Here is a 25,421-nt window from a genome sequence, read left to right as displayed (position 1 = left end):
TCAATTTCTAGTTGTAGTTCACGACATGCTCCAAGAGTACGAACTCCTAACCATGATGGTAATCCACAGTAGGCCAGTAGAGGAGGTAGTGGCAAGCCTAGAGGAAGAGAGGAAAGTGGTTAAGAAAGCAATGCAGGGCATAGTTACCTATAACCACTAGTAGAGAGCTAGGAAGTTGCAGTAGGACATAGATGTGCACGAAGCTTGACGTGTGCTAGCATTAGCCGGTAGAAGCAAGGCAGGACCAAACGCCAAGAGGGAAAGGGCGCTCTAGACACCTCACGTCGAGTGAGCTTGTGACCAAGTAGCTCATGGATAACACAGCTATCGAACAGAGTGCATCAGTGATAGGGATCTTGCTACTCTGAGGCCTAGGAATTACTCAGGGGGTTAAGAGCCAATAAAAAATCCTTGTAGTAGCTAAGAAGTGGGACAAGTACCAGCTACGACCCATACATCTTCATAGAGCAGTTTGAGTAAGTTTGCAAGGCCAACACAGTCTGAGGAACCTTGCTCAACACTCTGAGGCTTTTGGGTTTTGCTAAGGTGATAAAGGTAGGACATGGTAAACCAGCTTAGACATAGCAGAGCGAGTGAACTTTTCCCGACTAAAAGATATCTTCATAAAGAGATTATTGAAAGCAAGATACTCTAATAACCTCATAGATTGATGAACGTCAGTCAAAAGGACAAGGAGGATATAAGAGACTACATCACTCATGTGCACAGTCTCTTCAAGAGAATTCCAATGAAGGAGCAACCCAATGAAAGAGCTATCACCACTGTATTCATAAACAGAATCCGCAGCCAGGAATTGTACAAAGCCTTAGCAAGAAATTCCAACTTGTAGTGAGACATGGTAGCTAGGGTATTTGATGAAGCAATTAGGGTGGATGACCAATTGAGAGAGAGGAGCTCTGGAAGCTCGAACCGGGATAACCACGATAACTCTAGTCAAAGGACCTTGGAGAGGTCCACAAACTCTAGTGAGAGATCAACCCCTAGTACGCGAGACAAGGAGAAGAGTATAGATCAAGACCGGGAGCTAGCCGAGGTGAGAATGGAGCTAGTATGACTGCACGAATTGGTGAGTAAACCAACACGACATCACGTCCAATGTGTGCATTGTGGGAGCAGCCACCTTCCTACCTAGTGCCAAGATCCTAGATCTAGGCCTTGCGCGAATTGTGGTAGGTTTGGCCATGATGCCATGCACTGTAGGTTTCCTAGGAGATTCCCCTATGTCAAGCAGTACAATCTGACGTACCTAGGGAATAGATTGCAAAATTTCTTTGGAAGAGGATCCCAGCTGGCATTCCCAGCACCAAACGATGCAAAACTAGCCATCCCTAGGATGGAGATCAACTCAACAAGCATACCTAGGCCACTAGGGCCCTATGTAACCCATCCATCGAGTGATGCTCCAATCCATTACGTGGAGGAGCCTAACAAAGAAAAAGCCTACCTAAAACCTTACGTCTTGTATGACGAAGAGGGCAATCCAGTCTTGATGGACTATCAACCAGTACTAGTGATGGTGTTAGGTAGAGGTAGGGAGAGAGGATTCATAGGGCTGAGACCCAAGATCCAATCTCGTGTTGGACTTGTGGTCACCCGGGCCATATCTCATCATGCTGTCCAGAGAGAGAACAAGCAAATAGAAAAAAAGCTGACCTCACATATGTTGTGTGGCATCACTCATCTCTTCATGATTCCCCTATGTCGAGCAGTATAATCTGTTGTACCTAGGGAATAGATTACCAAATTTCTTTGGAAGAGGAGCCCAATTAGCATTCCCAGCACCAAATGATGCGAAACTAGCCATCCCTAGGATGGAGATCAACTCGACAAGCATACCTAGGCCACTAAGGCCCTACGTAACCCATCCATCAAGTGATGCTCCAATCCATTACGTGGAGGAGCCTAACAAAGAAAAAGCCTACCTAAACCCTTATGCCTTGTAGGACGAAGAGGGCAATCCAGTCTTGATGGACTATCGACCACTGGTACTAGTGATGGTGTTAGGTAGAGATAGGGAGAGAGGATTCATAGGGTTGAGACCCAAGATCCAATCTCGTGTTGGACTTGTGGTCACCCGGGCCATATCTCATCACGCTGTCCAGAGAGAGAACAAGCAAATAGGAAAAAAGCTGACGAAAGATATGTTGTGTGGCATCACTCATCTCTTCACCGATTTCCCTAGATGGAAGTCATCCTCTGGCTGGAGCAATCATGCCATCAGTGCCTTTGGGGCTATTTGGAGTCGAGACATTTGATAGTGAGGACACACCCATCTCACTGCACATGTCATGACCAGAAGAAGGCATGCATATCATTTCCTAGGCCTAGAAATTTAGACACAGCCTCAATAGGAAAGAAGAGCCGAAGGAGAAGGAAGAAAAAGATTAATGCAAAGGTTGCACTTAAGACTGAAGATGTGACAATGCTAGTGACTAGCAAGAAGGTCACGGATGCAGAGGCAGAGACCACCGCCCCAAAGACAGTAGAGAAAGAGAGGGCCAAGGTAGGGGAGTATCCGCACCCTAGGTGCCAACACGAGGCAATAGCCAAAGTCAAGGATTGAGTAAAGGAAGCCCATGAGCACCTCAAGGATGCTGAGCTTATCTTAGAGGATGAGATTGAGGATCTCCCTAGCGTGAGCACCCTAGTCTCATATGCACGATCAAGGTCGAGAGATGCACCCATGCCATAGGCGGTGCCATCTTGCCCATGTTTAGATGCTCCGGGCCAGTTAGTTGGTCAAGACCAATGGCCAAGAAGCACAAATCTAGGAGAGAGGCAAGCAACCAACAACCTCCTCATGACGTTAGTGACCACCCCAGTGACTCTGAGTTTAGGAGACTTGCTCACATCTTCATGAAGAGAGGAGACTACGACATTCTGCTAGGCCCACCCTAGATGAGGAACGCTCGACTTGTCGAAGACTAGGGCAACGGTCTAATGTTCTTAGGAAATTGAATGGAAGCAGTGAGGGTGGAGATGGACACTTGGAAGACGACCCCCATCAACCTAGATGCCATCTCTGCCATGCTCAAAGGTGATGCACCAGTAAGAAGACCTTACGGACCTTTGACCAAATACATCCCTTGTCTTGAGGATGAGCAGGATTTGATGCATGTCCTAGTGACAATCAATCTCCCATTCTCAAATGAAGAGGAGACATACAAACAAGCTGCAAAAACTATGAGTGTGCCAAAGAAGGAGCCCACGGTGCCATTTGCATGATGGCGAGCTCAAATAACGGACCTAGACCTATCTCTTTCCATGTTCCTAGAAACATGATAGAACTTTACAACATGCTTGAGTATTCAATAAGCAAATTGAATGGCAACCCCACTGCTAATCTCAAGCCCCTTAGAGACCTCCTGGACTAACCTAAGTGCAAATGGACTAAGGTGGATGACTTGAACTTAATTTACAATTGGGTGTTAGTCACCGATGAAGGACAGGCTAGAGACGAGAGTTTAGGGGATGACGAGCAGTCAAGGGGAGATCATTTTGATGATGAGTACAAGGATTGCCACTCCATTAATGAGGAAAGCAAGGAAGAAGTAGACACCGTAGAGTATGAAACTAAGAGAATGGTGATAGAGCAGATCATAGCAGACTCCAAGCCCTAGAAAAGGAATGTTTGAGGATCCAGAGAGGAGTTATGTGGATGGAGTGTGATTGCTTGTGGTTGAAGCACATGGGAGCAATAGATTATGAACATGTGGGGATAGCCCAACAACTGGCAATTTCCTTGCTTAGGACAGATGCACCCATTGAGATATGACCACCAAGGGAGACTCCCTCCTCTAGTGAGGATTGTGAGTTTAATTCCGAAATAGAGGTCAGTATGGAGAGTGACCCAAAGATACCCCGACCTCTTGGGACCAAATGCAATAAGGGGGACCTACCATTCCACCTGAAGCACAGACAATTGAAGGAACAAAGGAGAGGACAGACGAAGGAATCAGAGGCAGAGCAATAGAAGAAACCACAAGACCTACCAAAACGTTTCACAAAGTTTAAGAAAGGTGATAGGATAGTGATCCTATCGAGGGCACAAATAAAAGGACACACAAGTGAGCCGATCAAGGGACATGCCAAGGTTAAGGAAGTCAACTTGGCAAGGGAATGTGAGAAGCCTCGACCTGTGTTTATAGCTCACGACCTAACTGAGGGGGAAGAGGCCAGTCTCATTGCACTCTTGCAAGAGTATGTGGATGTGTTCACCTCATCCTTAGATGAGCTCAAAGGAGTGGATCCTAGAGTGGTGACACATAACATAAAAATGGCCCCCTAATGTGATGTCTGTAAAATAACAACCATACCCTATGAATCCAAAACATGCCCAAGCCGTGAAGGAGGAAATCGATAAGCTAATGAGGGAAAGATTCATCTATGAAATAGAACACACGGACTGGGTATCACCGATCGTGATAGTCATGAGGAAGAATGGGAAGATTTGAGTGTGCGTGAACTATAAGAAGGTTAACACTACAGCAAAAAGGGATATGCTTAGATGAGAGCTAAAGGCATTTGTAGACACCTATGCATGCATTCTAGCTGGGCAGAATACTTGGAGAAGCTGGGAGTAGTCTTTGAATGGTGTAGGCTTCACAACCTGTCATTGAACCTCTTGAAGTGCGGTTATGGGTCAAGCATGGATGAATCCTAGGGTAGTGGTATCCAAGAATGGCATAGCCACTGACTTTTTGAAAGTCATGGTCATTGTTGACTTGCCACCATCCAAGGATTATAAGGGAGTTCAGTGTTTCATAGGTCACACCGAATACTATCGGTGCTTCGTTTTGAATTACACATTGATTGCAAAAAATTTGTATAAGCTGTTGATCGTGCTGAGTAGATTGATGAGTGCCATTGAGGATATGAGGAGTTGAAGAAGGCTCTTACAACTACACCAATCTTATGAGCCCCAGACTAGAACATCACCTTCCATGTGCATTTAGACGCGTCAAAATTTGCTATTGGAGCTGTCTTGTGCCAGCTTAGTGAACATAACTTGGATTACCTCGTGATTTTTGCTAGTAGGTAGCTCATTGATATGGAGATGAATTAATCCACCATAGAAAGGGAGAGATTGGCCCACGGGGGATTCACTAGTAGTAATAAGGAGACGTCACCTGCGTGCATGAAATATATCAAAATACCCCTTATCTACCCCCTATTTTTAGGACCTTACCTTATAAAATGTACCTTCCTTCCCTTAAATAACCCCCCTCCCTTACACTCATGTGGTCCCATACGGTAAACCTCAGTGGACCCCCCGAAGATTAGCCATAGTATTCACTGTAAAGAAGTTTTGACACTACCTCCTAGCCACACCTTTCACCTCTTTTGTAGACCAGAAAGCCTTGCTATATATAAACCTTGCGCTACTGGACGCATCGCTAGATGGTTGCTTCTTCTTCTAGAATTTGAATTCTCTCTGATGGTATGCAAGGGCAAGCAGCAATACATGGCTGATCACATGTCTCGAATACCCATAGGAGAAGCTACTGGACAAGGCATAGCTCACAATTTGCTAGACACTCACCTCTTTGGCCTGTCTAGTGAGAAAGAATTGTTTAAAGCCGATCTAATGTTGTACTAGATGGATGATATAGTCCAGGTACTAGAGTACAATCTACCCGAGAGACCTATCGAGAAGGCCAAGCTTAGACGCCTCATCCTGAAAATCCAACCTTACCAATTGATAGCCAGTCAACTTTATAGGTTAGGGAAAGGCGGGTTGCTACGACAATGTATGTGTGAGAACGAGATGCACGATGTGTTGAGTGAAGCACATGGTGGGATTGCTAGAGGGCACTTCAGCGGGGATACGATGGCCCGTAAGGTGCTGCAATCTCAGCTATGGTGGCCCATCCTATTCTACGATGCTACTAATTTTGTAAAGCATTGCAATGAGTGCTAAAGGAGTAAAGTTTCTACACGAAAGGATAAGATGGAGTTGACCCCTATCATTGCACGTCAACCCTTTGAGAAATTGGCAATCAACTTCATTCGACCAATCAGTCTCGCAGCACAATACTCATAGGCTAGATACGTCATTGTAGCAACTGACTATCTTACAAAATGAACCGAGACATGAGCCACCAAGAAGAACGACACTAGGACCACAAGAAAGTTCTTGTGGGAGTAGATTATCTCATGATTTTGTTGCCCTATTGAATTAGGAAGCAACCAAGGCACTCACTTCATCAATGAGGTGATTGCCCACCTGCTCTCAACCTTCTTAATCATCCACAAGAAAGCCTCACTCTACTATCCTCAAGCTAATGGCCAAGCAAAATCTATGAACAAGATCTTAGTCAATGCCCTTATGAAGGTAGTTTCCACCTTACGAAGTGACTAGGACAACAAACTTATGGCAGCACTGTGGGCCTATCAGACAGTCTATAAAATGATTGTAGGACAAACACCCTTTAGGAACCTATAGGTCTGAGGCCATCTTGCCATTATAATTATTTGTCCCAAGCTTGTGAATAGCAGTACAAGATAGATGGGAAGAGAAAGAAGCTTGGACCGACCATCTCATGGAATTGGAACAACTCTCTGAGACTCAGCTCATAGCCACCCACACCTTAATTTGTGAGAAAGCATGACGGAAGATGTGGTTCGACAAGCACGTCAAAAAACAAAACTTTGAGTATGGAGATCTTGTTTTGGTCTACTCGGTAAAGGTCACAAGCAGAAAATGAAATTCCAAGGATTGGGACCTTTCTGAGTGTGCACCATTAGTAGGACGGGCAACATAGAACTTGAAACCCTTGAAGATGAGGGCATAGGATCCTTGCAGTCAAATGAAGAAGTAATACCCTCCTACACATCCACCTCATGAGCCCCCTATGCTAGAAGCCCTTGTCAATGGCCACGTAGCCACCATCACTGAACTAGAGGATGAGGATGAGGAGGTAGTAGCACCAGCATACCTGTGCATCACGACCATTGCTCGGTACATGCACGCATTTGATGCCTTGATCGATGAGGGAGCTGGCTTCAATTTCTTGACTTACGATCATTGGACCGTCATTGGTTAGCCAGAGTTAGAGCCCACCAAGACTAAAATCAGCCCATTCGGGGGAAAGTCATATGCACTCCTAGGGAAGTGCAAGATTGCAGTCTCTATCGAGTCTGAGAGCCTACCAATCATCTTCTATGTATTGCTAAATACGAAGGATACAGGTCAAGAATCACTGTTAGGATGCACTTTCAAGAAGCAAGCACATTGCAACGTGGACTACGATCTGTAATGTATTCACCTTTCCATTGGGAACGTTTGAATCATGATAGCTTTCAGCAATTGCAACAAGGCTCCAAAGCCTACTATGCCAATGATAAAGCTACCTAGGACCAAGCCTAAGGAGGGGGGTCGTGAGTCATTACAACCCACCTAGACTACAAGACCACTACCAACTAATGCCATCCCCAAATTCAAAGATCCCACACTTAAATGGGTGCCAAGGCACCAAAAATGACCTACTCATAGCAAGAAAACATAGCCCCGCAAGACTAACAAGATCGGCCTGATGCTATTGACATATGCACACAATCAAGCCAGGGTAGATCCCCAAGGATACTACAAAGGAAACACATGGATATGGGTGCCCAAGAAGGGATATCCTAGGAGCATAGCCATACCATGACCATTGCTTGCCACCCCATCTCCAGGAAGCCCGACTCTTGCTAAGGTAGTGAACACCCAAGAAACTCCAGCTGCAAAGCCTACAGAACCCGTGAGATTTCCTTTAAAAAAACCCTAACCAGTCTATCGACCAATGTAGCAACTTGATAACCCAGAATCATCTAAGTCCAAAGAGCTTGGCACTCCAGTGGCTGTGCAAGAGGAAAACAATGCACCATCTATGCCACTGGAGCCACCCTCAGTATCCCAAAGCAGCAATGGACACATGATGAGATTACGGAGTTACCGTTAGAGACACCATTGTCTAATTTGCTACCCCTCGAACCATCATTTTTTGGCTCAATTTCACCTCAACCACTAGCATGTCTTAGGCCTTCCTATGAGCAACATTCATTTCTATCAATCGCCGAGGACCTTATTGAGAATATGGGAGATGACTTGGTGACCTGCATCAAGCTCTTGGATAACACCTTTATTCATATTAACTTATTTTTTAAAGAATTCGTTTTCATGTCTTAATGATACATTTAAGGGTAGATATAAGTTACATTTGGCTAGCTTCCTTTCAAGGGATGTCTAAGAAAAGATTACAAAATAGGTAAAACATGATTGGATCTATGAGAATTAGTCTTACAAAAAATATTTTGTTGGCATGACATTTTAGGTTCCTTATAGTAGTATTTATGCAAAAATATATCCAACCAAAAGCTTTTTTTACACTTAGAGAGAGAGAGAGAGAGAGAGAGAGAGAGAGAGAGAGAGAGAGAGTCTATGCATGTGTGTGTGTGTGTGTGTGTGAATTCAAGTGATATTAAGAGTGTGTTTTAAAATCTATTGCTTTGTAGTTACAAAGCTTTTTTAATCTCATGCATGTGTGCATGTGTTTATACAAATGCTATTGGTACACATAAATAAAATATTAGATATAACATCCATGAAACTACAAAACCTTTGAGCTTTTCCAAAAAATATTTGTGTAAATATATGTGCACATGCATATGTGGATTGAGATATGAAAAATTAATGGTACACGTAATTCTCTTACCTCATGACCCTCATTTTACCCTCTTAAAGTGTAGCACATCTTTTATAAACTCAAAACATACATCTAAAATGAATTCTAAGTTGTTGACAAAGACAATATTCATGCATGCAACTTGAAACAAATCCAACTTTGATCATTTGATAACCTTAAAGCACATATGATTTGCCCGCACGCATGCACTCACACACACACATCTTTGTAGTAGCATAATGCACTCATTAGAATAACATTCAAGTCATCATTCTATACCTATAATTGATATCTCTACAATGCATGGGTTTGACAAGGGCTCCATTTCTTGCAAGCTTGAATCTTTGTGTGGGGAGCATTTTTAAGAGTACATAAGCAGGTATATTTTTAATAACAATTAAAGCATGATTTTGATATTCTATTTTTTAAACTTTTAAGATCACTCAAAAAATAATTGTATGAAAACATATAGAATATGGAAGCATATAGGTTGATATATGCAAAATTAATGGTATGGTTCATTTTCCTTGCTCCCTTCCTTTGACTATCTCCTCACCTCTCAAATCTCAAAATGTGTTTTATATTCAAATGTTGCACATACGATGAGTTAGGAGTTGCCAATATGATCATACATGTGTGTACAATGTGAAAGAGTGGTTTGGAGATTTTGAACCTTGAGAATTTAACTTAATAAAGAATTAGGCTTAGAACATGACTTTTACCACCGAGTGCCAATTACATTTTCCCAATTGATAATATATGTGAATTATTATTTGCGCTACCTTCATTCTATATAGATAACTAGGTGGATGACTGCCAATAGCCTTACCCATGCATGAATAGGTGGGGGAACATGTACTTTTCATCATAAACTCCCTTAGCCTCATAGTTATATACATATATTATAGATATGTATGGTACACATTGATAGTTTTAAAATAAGACAACGTGGTGTAGGATAGAGAAGCTAGCCACACATAATCACATGATACACACATACACGTGTTTGTGCATGTGTGTTATGTATGTATTGAGCTTTTCATCCCTCTCGTTTTCCATTCTCCTTGAACCAAGTACAGCGTGAATCTGCTTTGGACTTGGTGTTTCTGCGTAAAGTAGTTCGCTTGGGTCTGACACTAGTTGATGTTAGGAAATGACCAATTAGGAAAACCCTAATTCAAGTCGATCCTAAGTGGGAATGGCCGGAATACTTCCACTACGTGGCAGACGCGGAAATCCCTAGATCGCAAATCCCATAACATTCCATGGGAGTGCCGGGCAAAACTTTCTAGACATCCTTTCTGATGGACTGCTAAGACGTGTCCTGGACGATACTAGTGGACACGTTACAGTCTGGGGGCCTGAATCTGATTTAGGCCCCCAGATGCGAGCCTCCGGTGCTAGGGCAGCAGCATTCAGGCCCCCAGACACGAGCCTCCGGCCAGGACAGCAGCTCTGGGGGCCCGATCCTGGCAAAAATTTGTGTGCACACTCCCGATGCCCTAGGAGGTATGTACATCAAATTTTGCCAGGATCGGGCCCTCTGGCCAAGGTAGCTCTAGGGGCCCGATCCCAACAAAATTTGATGTGCACACTCTCGATGCCCTAGAGGCCCTACTGGTAAATTTTGATGCAAATTTGATAACATTAATCCAATAATAATACCTTCTCTTCATCATGTATCTGTTGTTGTAATGGAGCATCCAAGTCTGCTCATGCAGTTGGGCCACCATCATCTCTCTCTTGGGAAGATACTACGTAGTTGGGTCAAGGTCCAAAAATGCTTTCTTGCAACCGCTCGAACTCCTCATGTGAGATCTCATACGGTGGCGCCGCCTTCTCAATCTACTCTTGGATGCTCATAATGGCAAAGATGCCATCGACACTTATGCCATCATATCGAGCCACCTCATCAACATGTGCTGGCACATCTTGTATATCAAAATCTATAAAATCGTCAAGTGCATCACACATCGTGATACAATATAGCTCTTTTTCTCTCAGCTCCAAAATTTCTAGGACACCCTGCATAAGTAAATATTCCACGCATGGGAGTGAATGAAAGAAATGGGAGAAACATTTGAATCTTGGAGAACCCCACAACAGACTTGGACATTGGCTTGCATTTTTTTGTTAAGTGGTTTCCCTTTTGTTTTATGAGTTAATATTAAAAGTGATTTGTATTGTGATGGATATTGTACCGCTTTCAAAGCAAGAGCAGAGTATGAAGTTGGATGCTTCTTTTAGTCAACAGTTGAATGTATCAACAGAGTCTAACGAGGCACCACTACATTGTGTGGTCAAGCTTAATGTCAATTGAAGCTAGAATTTCTATGTAGTAGTCTCCCAGCGATTACCACAGACAATGATGCTATAACTTGTGGAATCTCTTCACACTCAAATGCAACAAATGTTTCTGCCATAATTCTCCAAAATGAGAGGAACATTGCACACCGCTACAGGATGCTCCCTTCATAAACCCTCTTAAACACTCTTCTCTTGTCATGGAAATTCGTGGAAATTCGTGGGAAATGATGTTTTGACGAAAAGAAATGCCAATGACTCCAGCAAAAGCTTGAATCTAGGTAGAGGAGGTTCAAAAAAAGATGATAATCACAAGTTTTGGAATTCTTTTTATCCCTCAGTTTGCAAGTCTAGTATGAATGGAAGATAAGAGGGACATAATAATGATAGAGGAGAATAGCTTTTTTTTTAATAAAGCCTTAGCTTTAATAAGAAAAGCTACAAGCTTTTCGGACCATGTGTGGAGGAGATATGCGACTGTAGAAGACAACGAAAAAGGAGGAGAGGATGATAACTAAGGAGGACCAACATGGCTTCCGCCGGGAGGGGAGGACATGATATGTTCTACTCTATGCTGAACTATGGGGGATATCATGTTCACATTTTGTTCTCTCTCATCATTCTGTATGATGGCTACATGAACAATAGGAGGAAGTTGATGTGAAGGAATTCGAGAAAGACCTAAAGTTGATTCACCATATGTGTGCAATAGAAGCTGATTGCGTGATAAAGGGAGGAAGATAAGCTCAAGGAGGTGATTAAGGGGTGACAGTCCACAGATTTGGGGGGAGTCAATTGTCACTGATCAAGACGGCCACAAGAGTAAAGTTGCTTCTGATGACAAGATGGACAGGATGGCAATAATCGAGGGCTTGACTCTCATGCTTATGGCACCAGAGTGAATTCCTGTTGAAGTGGCAAGCATAATACAAAGAGGACAGGAGGAAGAGAGTGTTTCCTTTCGTCATCACTTGCACTTCCAACACTTGGTTGATCTTGATGTGCATGTTCCTCTTCCTTGATACTCTAGAGGGTCACTGATTCGCCTTCATTCCTTGATCATGAGGCACCAGAGTGCTTAAGGGAAGGATTTGATGATGAAGTAGGAAATTTGGAGGTAGTTGTCATCTCATGGTGTTGCCTTGAATACGATTGTGGAATAAACTAGAATGGAGGTTAGCTTTTGTTGGATTAATGCAAGGATTTTTGAAGTTGACAACAATGATATCAATAGTAAGGAAGCTTGTAAGGGAGTTCAATGATTGAAGTCTATCTTTTCTGGGAGTCTATGACTATGTTGTTGTTATTGGTGGCAGTAGCATGAAACTTTGGACCCATTATCATTCTCAACTTTAGTAACCTTGGCTAATATTGCATCTTTCTTAGTGGGAAACAAGGAGGGCATTTCTCCTAACAAACAAAGGTTTATCTTTAGCTAATAATCCTTTAGCTTGGTTTCTTAGACCTGTAATGATGTTTTGTGGAGGGTTTTAAGAAGCTCCTTTCTACTAGTGGTATTATCAACCTTGGTGTAAATATTGCATGGAAGAAGAAGCTACTAAACTAATGCAAGAGAAGATGGGCATTCTTAATGCTGCAAATTTGATCATTTATGTGTCAACATATGTGAAAGCACCTTGTTTTGGTTCTTGATCGTTAGAGCTCCAAAGAAGATTTGCATGAATTTGTTGACGTATATGAAGGTCCAAGCTTTATGATTGGAGGAGTCTGTCTATTCAACAATTTGTGCCTTAAAGGGAACATAAATCTATGTTGGCTTCATCTTCTTATTCAAACAAAAGTTATCATTAGCTCATGAACTTACTTTGAGAATTCTTCTTGCATCTAAACTTCTTCTTCCCTGTGAATTTGGCTTGAGTTAAGTACTCTTCATCATCTTTTGCTCCCATCTTTCTAAGCATCCCTGCGGCGAGTGACTTTCATGAACCCCCATGTGAATTCCATGAGACAATGTGAAGTACTTGTGAGCCCGTAATCCCTATGATGTGCAAGAATCTTAGCATGCAAAGTTACCTGTTTCACAATATTTAGCAGCTATCAACGGAATCCAATTCTAACTTGTCCAAAAATATACCAAATTCGACCAAGGCCATCAAGTTTCCACACTCAAAAAATCCAAACAAAATGACTAAAACAAGTCCTAAGCCAACAAACACAAATGACTAAGCTAGCAAAAATCCAACCTATCTACACTTTTACAATGGGTTTTGCATTTTCGTGAAGATGGTTGACACCATTTCCCTTCTAGCTTAGAGGTCACATAAATATTGCCATTCATTTGAGGTTGTAAAGCATATAGAAAATTATATGTTTATGTATGAAGCTCAAAGGGAACCAACCCTCAAGCATAATTAACACAATTCACCGTACCAGGTAAACACTCTGGTCTTGCAACAAATGATCTATGAGACCATCATTAGATGTGTGGATTTTATCCCTATGAAATTGTGTCCAGTAAATGGTAGTCCACAATACCCATTCAATAGTCATTAATATAAACTAAATATTTATTTCATAAGTTTTCTACCACACAAGAACTTTTATCCAAACTGCATTTTCCCGTTGGATAGTAGGGATTCATATCATTGTTGCTTTCTAGCTCTCATCCAAGTTGACATGGAGTACAACATTAATTTATAAATTAGAAGGGTTATAGAGAGAAGAACCATTTGAAGATCTAATCTAAGAAAGTGACTTATATTTTTTATGTTGTTGGTCATATACGTACATAACACACATGCACAAACACGTGTATGTGTGTATCATGTGATTATGTGTGGCTAGCTTCTCTATCCTACAGCACGTTGTCTTATTTTAAAACTATCAATGTGTACTATACATATCTATAATATGTGTATATAACTATGAGTCTAAGGGAGTTTAGGATGAAAAGTACAAGTTCCCCCACCTATTCTTGCATGGGTATGGCTATTAACAGCCACCCACCTAGTTATCTATATAGAATGAAGGTAGCACCAAATAATAATTCACATATATTATCAATTGGGAAAATGTAATTGGCACTTGGTGGTAAAAATCACATTCTAGTCCTAATTCTTTATTAAGTTAAATTATCAAGGCTCAAAATATCCAAACCACTCTTTCACATTGCACACACATGTATGATCATATTAGCAACTGCCAACTCATCATATGTGCAACACTTGAATATAAAACACATTTTGAGATTTGAGAGGTGAGGAGACAGTCAAAGGAAGGGAGCAAGGAAAATGAATCATACCATTAATTTTGCACATATCAACCTATATGCCTCCATATTCTATATGTTTTCATATAGTTATTTTTTGAGTGATCTTAAAAGTAAAAAAAATAGAATATCAAAATCATGATTTAATTGTTATTAAAAATATACATGCTTATGTGCTCTTAAAAATGCTCCCCACACAAAGAACTTGCAAGAAATGGAGCCCCTGTCAAACCCATGCGTTGTAGAGATATCAAGCATAGGTATAGAATGATGACTTGAAAGTTATTCTAATGAGTGCATTATGCTACTACAAAGATGTGTGTGTGTGTGTGTGTGTGTGTGTGTGTGTGTGTGTGTGTGTGTGTGTGTGTGTGTGTGTGTGTGTGTGTGTGTGTGTGTGTGTGTGTGTGTGTGTGTGTGTGTGTGTGTGTGTGTGTGTGTGTGTGTGTGTGTGTGTGTGTGTGTGTGTGTGTGTGTGTGTGTGTGTGTGTGTGTGTGTGTGTGTGTGTGTGTGTGTGTGTGTGTGTGTGTGTGTGTGTGTGTGTGTGTGTGTGTGTGTGTGTGCGTGCAAATCATATGTGCTTTAAGGTTATCAAATGCTCAAAGTTTAATTTCAAGTTTCATGCATGAATATTGTCTTTTTCAACAACTTGGAATTCATTTTAGATGTATGTTTTGAGTTTATAAAATATGTGCTAAGCTTTATGAGGGTGAAATGAGGGTCAGGAGGTCAGAGAATCACATGTACCATTAATTGTGCATATCTCAATCCACATATGCGTGTGCACATATATTTACACAAACATTTTTTGGAAAAGCTCAAAGGTTTTGTAGTTTCATGGATGTTATATCTAAGATTTTATTTATGTGTACCAATAGGATTCGTATAAACACATGCAAACATGCATGAGATTAAAAAAGCTTTGTAACTACAAAGCAATAGATTTTAAAACACACTCTTAATATCACTTGAATTCACACACACACACACACATGCATAGACTCTCTCTCTCTCTCTCTCTCTCTCTCTCTCTCTCTCTCTCTCTCTCTCTCTCTCTCTCTCTCTCTCTCTTTGTAAGTGTAAAAAAAAGCTTATGGTTGGATATATTTTTGCATAAATACTTACTATAAGAAACCTAAAATGTAATGCCAACAAAGTATTTTTTGTAAGACTAATTCTCATAGATCCAATCATGTTTTACCTATTTTGTAACCTTTTCTTAGACATCCTTGAAAGGAAGCTAGCCAAATGTAACTTATATCTACCCTTAAATGTATCATTAAGACATGAAAATAAATTCTTTAAAAATATAAGTTAATATGAATAAAGGTGTTATCCAAGAGCTTGATGCAGGTCACCAAGTCATCTCTCGTATTCTCAGCAAGGTCCTTGACGACCGATAGAAATGAATATTGCTCGTAGGCATGCCTAAGACATGCTGGTGGTTGAGGTCAAATAATGATGGTTCGAGGGGTAGCGCGGATTAGACAATGGTGTCTCTAAGGGTAACTCCATAGTTTGATCCATGTGTCCAGTGATGCTATGGGATATTAAGGGTGGCTCCAATGGCATAGATGGTGTGTTGTTTTCCTCTAACACATCCACTAGAGTGGAAAGCTCTTTAGACTTAGATGATTCTGGGGTATCAAGCTCCTACATTGATTGATAGATTGGTTGGGTTTTTTTTTTAAACTGAAATCATCATGAGTTTTCTAGGCTTTGTTGAGATATCGAGCTCCACTTGTGATATGCCAGGGTGACCGTTGTGCATTTATGTCACCGACGTGTTAATTGCAGATGCGGTTGGTACACCGCCTATGAATAATAGCTAGATAACATCTATCCTTATCTACTCTAGTTCGTGGCTCAGTTAGTATGCCACCTTAGTTATTTGAGTTTGGTTTGAGACCCATATATAGGGTTCTTCTATTTCTTTGTATGAGACTTCTTTTTGGCTTACACAACTAAGAAGAGGAAAACTGTTTTCAGCCTCCACCCTTTGTGTATTCCCCCATTGTGCAAGCAAGAAAGCTACAAGTGAGACTCCTTCCTTCTCTCCCACAATCTTGACATGGTATCAGAGCCTTGTTCGTGGTAAGGAGCTCAAGAAAGCAAGCCAAGCACGGGGTGTTCTGGTAAGAGGAGCAGTGTTGCTTTCATTTTCTGTTTTGGGAGCAGATCTCTGCAGGTAGCACAGTCGAAAATTGCAAGAGTGCACTGTCTCAGGTTGAGACGCCCTTCGCGGTGAAGCAAGAGGGCAGTATATGCTGCGGGATAGGGTTTTAGCCCTTGGCAACCCTGTTTTTTTGATTTGAGTCCATTTCGGGGCCTATTTTGGAGGCGGAAGTTTTCTGCACTCACTCAGGAAAAGGCCCAGTTTTATGCTGTGCGACCACTGTTCTACAGGTCGGTGAAAAGTTACCACAAAAATTGCATCGTATGCTTATGTGCAGAGACATTGGGAGTTACAGAATCATCCTTGTTGTCTGTTGATGCAAAATCGTCACTAGGAAGTGATTGTGTGGTCAAATACCACTTTCGTCAGTTTTGCAGATTAGCCCTTGTGAGGCTGAAGCTGTATTCTCTGCAGTTGATACTTTGTCAAAAATGTATAGCACAAATACGCAAGCCAGGAAAATGCAGCTCAAGCAAGAATTGCATAATGTGCAAAGAGAAAGTATGAGCATCAATGACTACCACATGAAGGTGAAGAAGATTGCAGATGCACTTGCTTCCATTGGGTCGCCAGTAGAAGATGATGATTTAGTTTCTGTGACCTTGAATGGTCTAGGAAAGGATTATGCACAGTTTCGGACATCCATTTCAGTTCGTGAAAGATTTCCTGATTTTGAGGAGTTGATTGCTCTTCTAATTTCTGAGGAGCAGAGAAATGGTGGTGCATCTTCTTCAGGAGGAACTTCAAAAGAAACTGTCTTCTACTCAAATGCTGGAAGAGGTAGAGGCAGAGGTAGAGGAGGCCGATTTGGAGGCCGTGCTAGAAATCAGAATATCCAGCAAACTCAAGAAAACCAGTCCTATGGAGGAGGATGTGGTAACTCTAGAGGCAGGGGGAGCCAAAGAGGTCGTGGTGGATGGCAAAGAGGCCAAAATGCAAACAGTAATGTTGAATGCTACTACTGTGGAAAAATGGGTCATATAGCTAAAGACTGCTATAAAAAGCAGAATGACATCATGAATGGAAAACTGCAACAAGGGAATTATGCATCTTCTAGTAGACAGGGTGATGACAGAAATGAGCATTTGTTTATGGTGCAGCACATGAATAATTCCGTGACAAGTGCAGAAGAAAGCAACGATGTATGGTATGTTGACTCAGGTGCATCAAATCACATGACAAGTCATGCAGAATGGATGGAGGATGCAAGAAAAATGGAAAAACCAGGATTTGTGGAGACTGGTGATGATACTGCACATCTTATTGTGCAGATTGAAAAAATTTCTTTATCTATGCAGGATGGGAAAAAGAAATACCTGTCCGATGTATTTCATGTCTCGAATATCACCAAGAATCTGGTTTCTGTTGGTCAAATGGTTGAGCAGGGCTTGCAAGTCAGATTTAATCCTCATGGATGCTTTGTTGAGGATACGAAAAATAAAGGTCGCTTGATAGTAAAAGGAAAGAAGAAGGGCAGAATGTTTACGTTGGATGCAGACATGTCTGAATTGAGTGCAGCAATGTTTGCACATGGGACCGGTGTAGTTGCAAATATTGATATTTGGCATAAACGCATTGGTCATGTTAATGTACAGCGATTTAAATCAATGCAGGCCCAAAATAATGTTGCAGGATTGCCCAAATTCAAGGTTGCAGAAATGCATAAGGTATGTGAAGCCTGTCAGTTTGGAAAACAGGCAAGGAAACCATTTCCTAAACATGTTCAAGAGAGTAAGAAGCCATTGGAATTAATCCACTCTGATGTGTAGACTACTAAAGCTGCATCTCTTGGAGGCTATCATTATTTTGTTACTTTTATTGATGACTATAGCAGAAAAGTTTGGGTGTATTTTATGAAAAAGAAAAGTGAAGTTTTTGGGCATTTCAAAACTCTTAAAGCTATGGTTGAAAAAGAAACAGGCTTGCAAATAAAATGCCTAAGGTCAGATGGAGGGGGAGAGTACCTCTCAAATGAGTTTTGCAAGGTTCTTGCAAGAGCATGGCATAAAGCAGCAATATTCATGCAGTCATACCCCACAGCAAAATGGAATTGCAGAAAGAAAAAATAGGCATATTGGAGAGGTATCTCGTGCCATGCTCAATGAAAAAGACCTGCCAGATTTTTATTGGGCTGAAGCAGTTGCTACAGCAGTCTACATAATGAACATGACTCCCACTGTAGCAATACATGGAATGACTCGAGAGGAGAGGTATACTAGTAGGAAACCAGATATTTCTCATTTGAAAATTTTTGGCTGCATTGCCTATGTACATGTGCCAGATGAGTTGAGATCCAAGTTGGATCCAAAAGCTGAGAAGTGCATCTTTATTGGTTACTCTCTGCAGCAAAAAGGGTATAGATGCTATAACCCTTCTACTCGTAAGTTTACAGTGAGCAGAGATGTTGTTTTTGATGAGATGAGTAGCTGGTATAAACCAGTAAATGTGAGTGATGATGTAGATGCACAAAATGGTAATGCTGCACAGAATTCACAGCAGCAGTCACAAAATATTAGTGGACCTAGAGCGTCCTCTAGCAGTGGTTCACATTCTTCGCCATGGATAGGCAGATTGTGATCAGGAGAATCTTCTCAAAGCAATGCAGATAGTGGTATGCAGGTATCACAAAAAGGAAAAGAGAAGGTTGATCAGCCCATGTTTGATGTGAATGTAGGTCACTCTTATGTGGATGGTGAATCCAGTGGCTCAGAACAGAGCATTGATGATGAGTTGGGTATTCCTTCTATTGTTACACCTGGAGTAAGGAAGACCAGGGATGTTTTGAGAGCACCTGGGAGTGAACCTACTTTGTGCAGGTCTACGAGAGCTAGGTATCCTGTGGATAGGCTGAAATATGATGGATTTACAGCCATTCACTATGCATATATGGTCAAAGTGATACAGGAACCAGAACCCACTTCTTTTGAGCAAGCCATGGGAAAAGAAAAATGGGAGAAAGCCATGGATGAAGAAATGGATGCCTTGGAAGCAAATGCTACATGGGAATTGGTATCTTTGCCTAAAGGCAAGAATGCAATTGGCTGTAAGTGGGTTTATAAGGTGAACCACAATGCAGATGGTTCTGTGAACAGATACAAGGCAAGATTAGTAGTCAAGGGATATGCACAAACATATGGCATTGACTATGAAGAAACATTCAGTCCGGTTGCAAGGATGGCAACTGTAAGAGCAGTCAATGCTATGGCTGCATCAAATGGATGGTCTTTATATCAGATGGATGTAAAGAATGCCTTCTTGCATGGTGATTTGCAAGAAGAGGTCTATATGGAGTAGCCACTAGGTTATGTGCATGTTGTTCATCCTGAGTTTGTTTGCAGGTTGAAGAAAGCTTTGTATGGCTTGAAGCAAGCACCTAGAGCATGGTCTAACAAGATATGACAGTATCTTGTCACTATTGGCTTTCAGATTTCCAAGGCAGATTTCTCACTCTATGTGAGAAAAACAGAGAAAGGTATTATGCTACTTGTCATTTATGTTGATGATTTGATTATGATAGGTGACAGTGATGAAGATATCCTTCATGTGAAAATGCTATTGAAGCAGAAGTTTGAGATGAAGGATTTGGGAGAGCTGCGTTATTTCTTGGGCATTGAGGTGATTAGATCACCAAGTGGGATACAGCTCTTGCAGAGGCAGTATGGATTGGACATGCTGTCCAAATATGGGATGACAGGCTGTAAGCCTATTTCAGTTCCTTTGGAGCAGAATGTGAAGCTGAGCGCAGATGCAGGTGAGCTTCTGGAAGACCCTACTATGTATAGACGCATAGTAGGAAGCTTGATTTATATGACTATTACCAGGCCAAATTTGAGCTATGATGTTGGATTGGTAAGTCAGTTTATGCAGGCTCCAAGGAAATCGCATTTGGATGAAGCTAGACGCATACTCAAGTACGTGAAGTCCATATTGCAGTATGGACTATTTTATGAGACTGGGGTTCAGATACAGTTGCATGGATACACTGATGCTGATTGGGCTGGTAGCATTTCTGATAGAGGATCTACCAGTGGATATGTGTTCTCTTTTGGGAGTGTTGCAGTCACTTGGAGCAGCAAGAAACAGCCTACAGTTGCCTTATCCAGCACAGAGGCTGAGTACAGGGGCGCAGCAATGGCTGCATGTGAGGTAGCTTAGTTGCATAAGCTACTTTATGATATGCATCAGTCTATAGATGGGCCAGTTGTCATTTATTGTGACAACATGAGTAGTATACACTTGGAAAATAACTCAGTCTATCATGCTAGAACAAAGCACATTGAGGTGCATTATCACTATGTGCGGGAGAGGGTTTTACTAGGTCTTATTGATCTAGTTTATGTTAGCACAGAGGATCAGAGAGCTGACATATTCACGAAGGCATTGGGCGCAGAGAAGCTGCACAAGTTCAGAGACCTGCTTGGTGTGCAGGAATTGGGATTGAGCTCAAGGGGGAGTGTTGAGATATCGAGCTCCACTCGTGATATGCCAGGGTGACCGTTGTGCATTTATGTCACCGACGTGTCAGTTGTTGCAGATGCGGTTGGTACACCGCCCACGAATAATAGCTAGATAACATCTATCCTTATCTACTCTAGTTCGAGACTCAGTTAGTATGTGGAGCCCCGAGAGGAACACCAAGGAAAAGGGAATTCTCTTGCAAGAAAATCTATCTTGTAACATCAACAAGCTTGTTTTTCATATTTCATATGATCACAATGAAGAAAAGAACACCAGGCACAACAAATCTTCATGCAGCATCATGTAAATCTCCCACGGTTTTAATAGAATCAACCATATTCTTCAACATCTTCACAAAATCCATCAATAGAATAAAGAAAACAAAGAAATACACCATCTTTGAATGGAAATACATCACATAATATTCATCTTCAATATCTCCATAGTCTTCTCTCTCAATCTCTCATATACAATCACTTTTATTTGAGGAGAATTGGCTATCTCTGACTCTCTCTCACACACTCCATCAATAATACATCATCTCCTCACTACAATCTCTCAAAAATTATTCTCAATAATCACTCTTAGGTCGTGGATACCCCTCCCAAGAGGTATGTCTGATATGAAAGGTCACCAGAGCCACTACAGTGTCTCTTCACAGCTCACTACTGTCACTTCACTCTAGTCTTCTCTTGAGTCTTCAGCAGCTACTTCTTCCACTTCTTTCAGCTCTTTTGCACTTGTATTCACCTCTTTTCAAGGCTAGAAAACTTTCCCAAAAGTCACACATACATTCCACAGAACACTTACAGAACAGTCTACAGAACAGCTACAGTACAGAACAGAACAGAGATAGAACAGAACAGAAACAGAACAGAACAGAAGCTCTACAGAAGACCTACAGAAGATTACAGAAGGTTACAGAAGGTCATCAAAACCTCATAACTCACTCTCAAACCATTCCAAACTCTCACAAACCATTCAATAAACTTTCACAATATCTCATTCTTCATCAATCAATACTCCATCCCTCCTTACAGAAGACCATCAGAACAAAACAGACCAAAACAGAACAAAACAGAAGGTATACAGAACCTATCAGAACCTATCAGAACATCACAGAACCATCAACAAACATCATGATCTTCCAAAACACTCTCATTATCATCCAAAACACTCTCAAACCACTTCTTAATCAATCAATCATCCCACAAAATCAAGCATTCAGCTCTCAAAAACAACAAAAATCAGCCAAAAAATAAGTCATTTCAACACTCAACATATCCCCACACTTAATAAGGAAGCGTCCTCGCGACCCAGGAAAAAGGGAATACAAGTTCAAGGAAAAGCTTCACTTTGATCTTCATTATCTTCTCAAAAAGAATCCATCCACCACGACCTCATCTTATAACCTGTTTCTGATATAAAAATACAAAGAAAGGAAAACTCTTTTGAAATTAACACCTCTTATTAAACTAAAAATCACCACAAATTTGTAAAGGATATAAGAGTTTGCTTCTTCTTTTTCATCTTCATCTTCTTCAACTCTCCAACCACGACCCCATCTCGACAAATCTCCAAAACAGAGCTCGTACACAAAATCCAATAGGAAACCACCACGTTCGTTTGACATAAATGAACTTACAACACAAACACTAATACACAACACAACCATCTGAATGACTTCTTCAAAAAGAAGAGTTTGGCATTAAAAAGCTTGCACCATACATTGGAAAGGCATCAATGAAGATGATCCCTCTTAAAAGATTGATGTTGTCGGAATCGATGCATAGATAAGGATTCATCTACAAAGTTTTTAGGAGGATTTTGGAAAAATTGGAGACAGCACATCCTTTCCAATAGGACCAGGTATCTGCTAGGCAAACAGAGGGCATGAAAATACAGTATCTCCAACTGTTGGGAATCAATGCTAACATTGACATTCATGCACAACTTTGGGATAGGCTTTGAATCAGTATGAGAGTGCCTATGCATATACGCCAGGTACCAAGCAAAGTGAGCAGTTAATCTCACTGAGGGATCTGCAGACTGTGAATATTGTTGGGCAAAATGAACATAGTTTTGATAAGCTTGACTGGAAGCTGTCCATTCCCCTAGAATTACTGGCCAATTAATCTGCGGTCCTGTAAGGCAATCATCCGAACTCCATCCCCTTCTTCTAGAAATCTGAGTATCAAAACTGGCACAATCACTAACCAACTGAGGTGGTTGAGATATGGAAGTGTTAGGAGAGGGTAATGGAATAAGGGAAAGTGGATGTAGGGAAGGATAGGAAAAATCATAAAAGGAAGAAAAGGTTAAAGAAGGAGTGGCAGAAATTTGTAAGGAATCACTAAGGAAAGGTGTTAACTGATAAATAGGAAATGTGGAGGGAACATTAATGAGGGGTGAAGGACAAGGTGGAGAAGGGGAAAATACCCTATCCTCAATAAAGGAACAGTAAGTGAAAATAGGAATTTGAGGGAAATTGGAAGGTTGGAAAAGAAGGGGTAAAATTACTGTGGAATTTGTTTGAGAAAGGGAAATATATACAGCATAGCGGTGAGCCAATTGTTGGTAATAGAGGAGGGTAGGAACAGAAGGTCCTAAGAGAGATCGTCTATGATAGGCATCAAAGAAAGTAGCATCAAATGGATTATGTTTGGAAAGATAGGTTAAGAGATCCATCCTCAGTTGGTTAGTACTCTGTACAAAGGTAGGAGCTGTGTTTTGTCTTTGATTGAGGACCACCAAATCAATCATGGGATGCCACGAATTATCCTGACAATCAGCTACTTTGGAGGAATAACTCTGAAACATATCAGCTATGCGCAACTCCAAATGATTGACATATAGAACAGCCTGTAAGACCACATTCCCCACATACCATGCCATATCTACCTCATCTGGAATTAACAAATCTCCTCGGAGATACATGTATGTCATCAGCATGGTGTCTGGTGTGACAGAATCTTCAAAGAGCATTCTGACTACCTCCGTCAACAACTCAGCAGACCAAGCTCCACTCCAGCCATCCTCTGGAAAAGGTAAATCCATCGTGGAAAGCTTCATATAGAAGACCAACTTCTGCAAGTGGTAGTGGACAAAGAAAGAATGGTCTGGTAAGACATATTCCTGAAACTGTTCAAAGGTAGACCATAACAAGTCCATTCTGGACTGCAATCTTTCCACTTTGTCTTGGAATAGAGGGCACAAAGTAGCCTGTCTCTGTAGGGCAGCCAAGTCCTGCTGTGAAAGAGAAGGAATTAATGAAACAGGAGGGCTTGGAGGAACAGAGCGGGACTTTGCAAGCTGATCTTGCAACTGCTGGATTTGGAAGGCTTGGTTGTCCACTGTGTCATTAGCCATCTGTAAAGCTGAAAGCTTGTCATCTAAAAGAACTTGGAATTCTTTCGCTTCACTGGACATCCTCTCCTTCTCTGCTGAAAGGTTAGTAACCTGTGACTGAGCCTCGAATAACTAGGTCTTTAATGAAGAAATCTCATCGCTTTGAGTGGCAACCAGTTGGGTTTGCTGTTCCATTTGCTTAAATAGATCTGCTAGGGTATCCTTAGCAGAAGCTAACTCAGATGTTGCCTTATGCAATTGGTCTTTGGACTGCATGAGCTCCTCATAGAAAGATGCGTACAGCTGTTGAACACAGGCTGTCACTGACAACTCAATGGAACTTTGAATATCCTTGCAGAGGAAAGGAATGGCATCTCCTGAAACGAGACTGTTCAGGGAGGGAACTGAGATCTCCAAGGATCCTTCTCTATGTGCTCTGAACAGGTTATTGCAAGTAAGATACCCAGGGAGTTCACTGCCAGAAGTAGCAGGGATAGACACTGAGGGAAGTACAGCAGGGGCTTTGTCCGCTACCCGCTTCAAGCGTTTGCGCTGGATCACCAGGGGAGGCGGAGAATCATCATCCTCAATGTCAATAGGTGCTGACTCTTCTGAAGGTGGAGGAGGAGGTACTGGATCTGATGGAGGAGGTGGAGGTACAGTCTTCTGTAAACCTGAATAGGTCAAGAAGGCAGACAAATATGATCCATAGGTAACATTGGTAACATTACCCCTCGTGACTTTAACAAAATGCTGATCCATCTTAGTAAGGAGGTATGTGCTCCAATCAATGGCAACTCCTTTTAGCACCATCCTGGAAGCTGTGAAAAGCTCTTTGGACAAATAGTGGGATGGCGTTTTGGCAGGCATGAACCTGTCCTGAAGGAACTGACACATCGTCTTCCATACGGGATCAGTAATCATAGAAAACGAAACTCCGGAAGAGTTTATCACCTTCTTAACATCAAGGACTTCCCTTGTCTGCTTCTGCAACAGTTTGAGAATCTCTTCATCAGAGAAGAGCTGACGAGTGGTTACAAAAGGTTCTCCTTTGGAGGGTAAGGACAGAGCCTTCCCTAAGCCTCGAGACGTCAATGTCATAGACATGCCTTGGACTACTCCTGTCTTCTTGCTATAAGAGGCCAGGAACTCATCACATACGGACGGATCCTCTGGAAGTAATGGAAAAGGAGTGGCCACAAAAGCAGCAAGTCCTGC

The sequence above is a fragment of the Lygodium microphyllum genome, chromosome 28, assembly GCF_053477565.2.
Source record: "Lygodium microphyllum isolate KBCC chromosome 28, Lygodium_microphyllum_v1.1.10, whole genome shotgun sequence".
Taxonomy (NCBI): Eukaryota; Viridiplantae; Streptophyta; class Polypodiopsida; order Schizaeales; family Lygodiaceae; genus Lygodium; species Lygodium microphyllum.
This window is presented reverse-complemented; position numbering follows the sequence as displayed.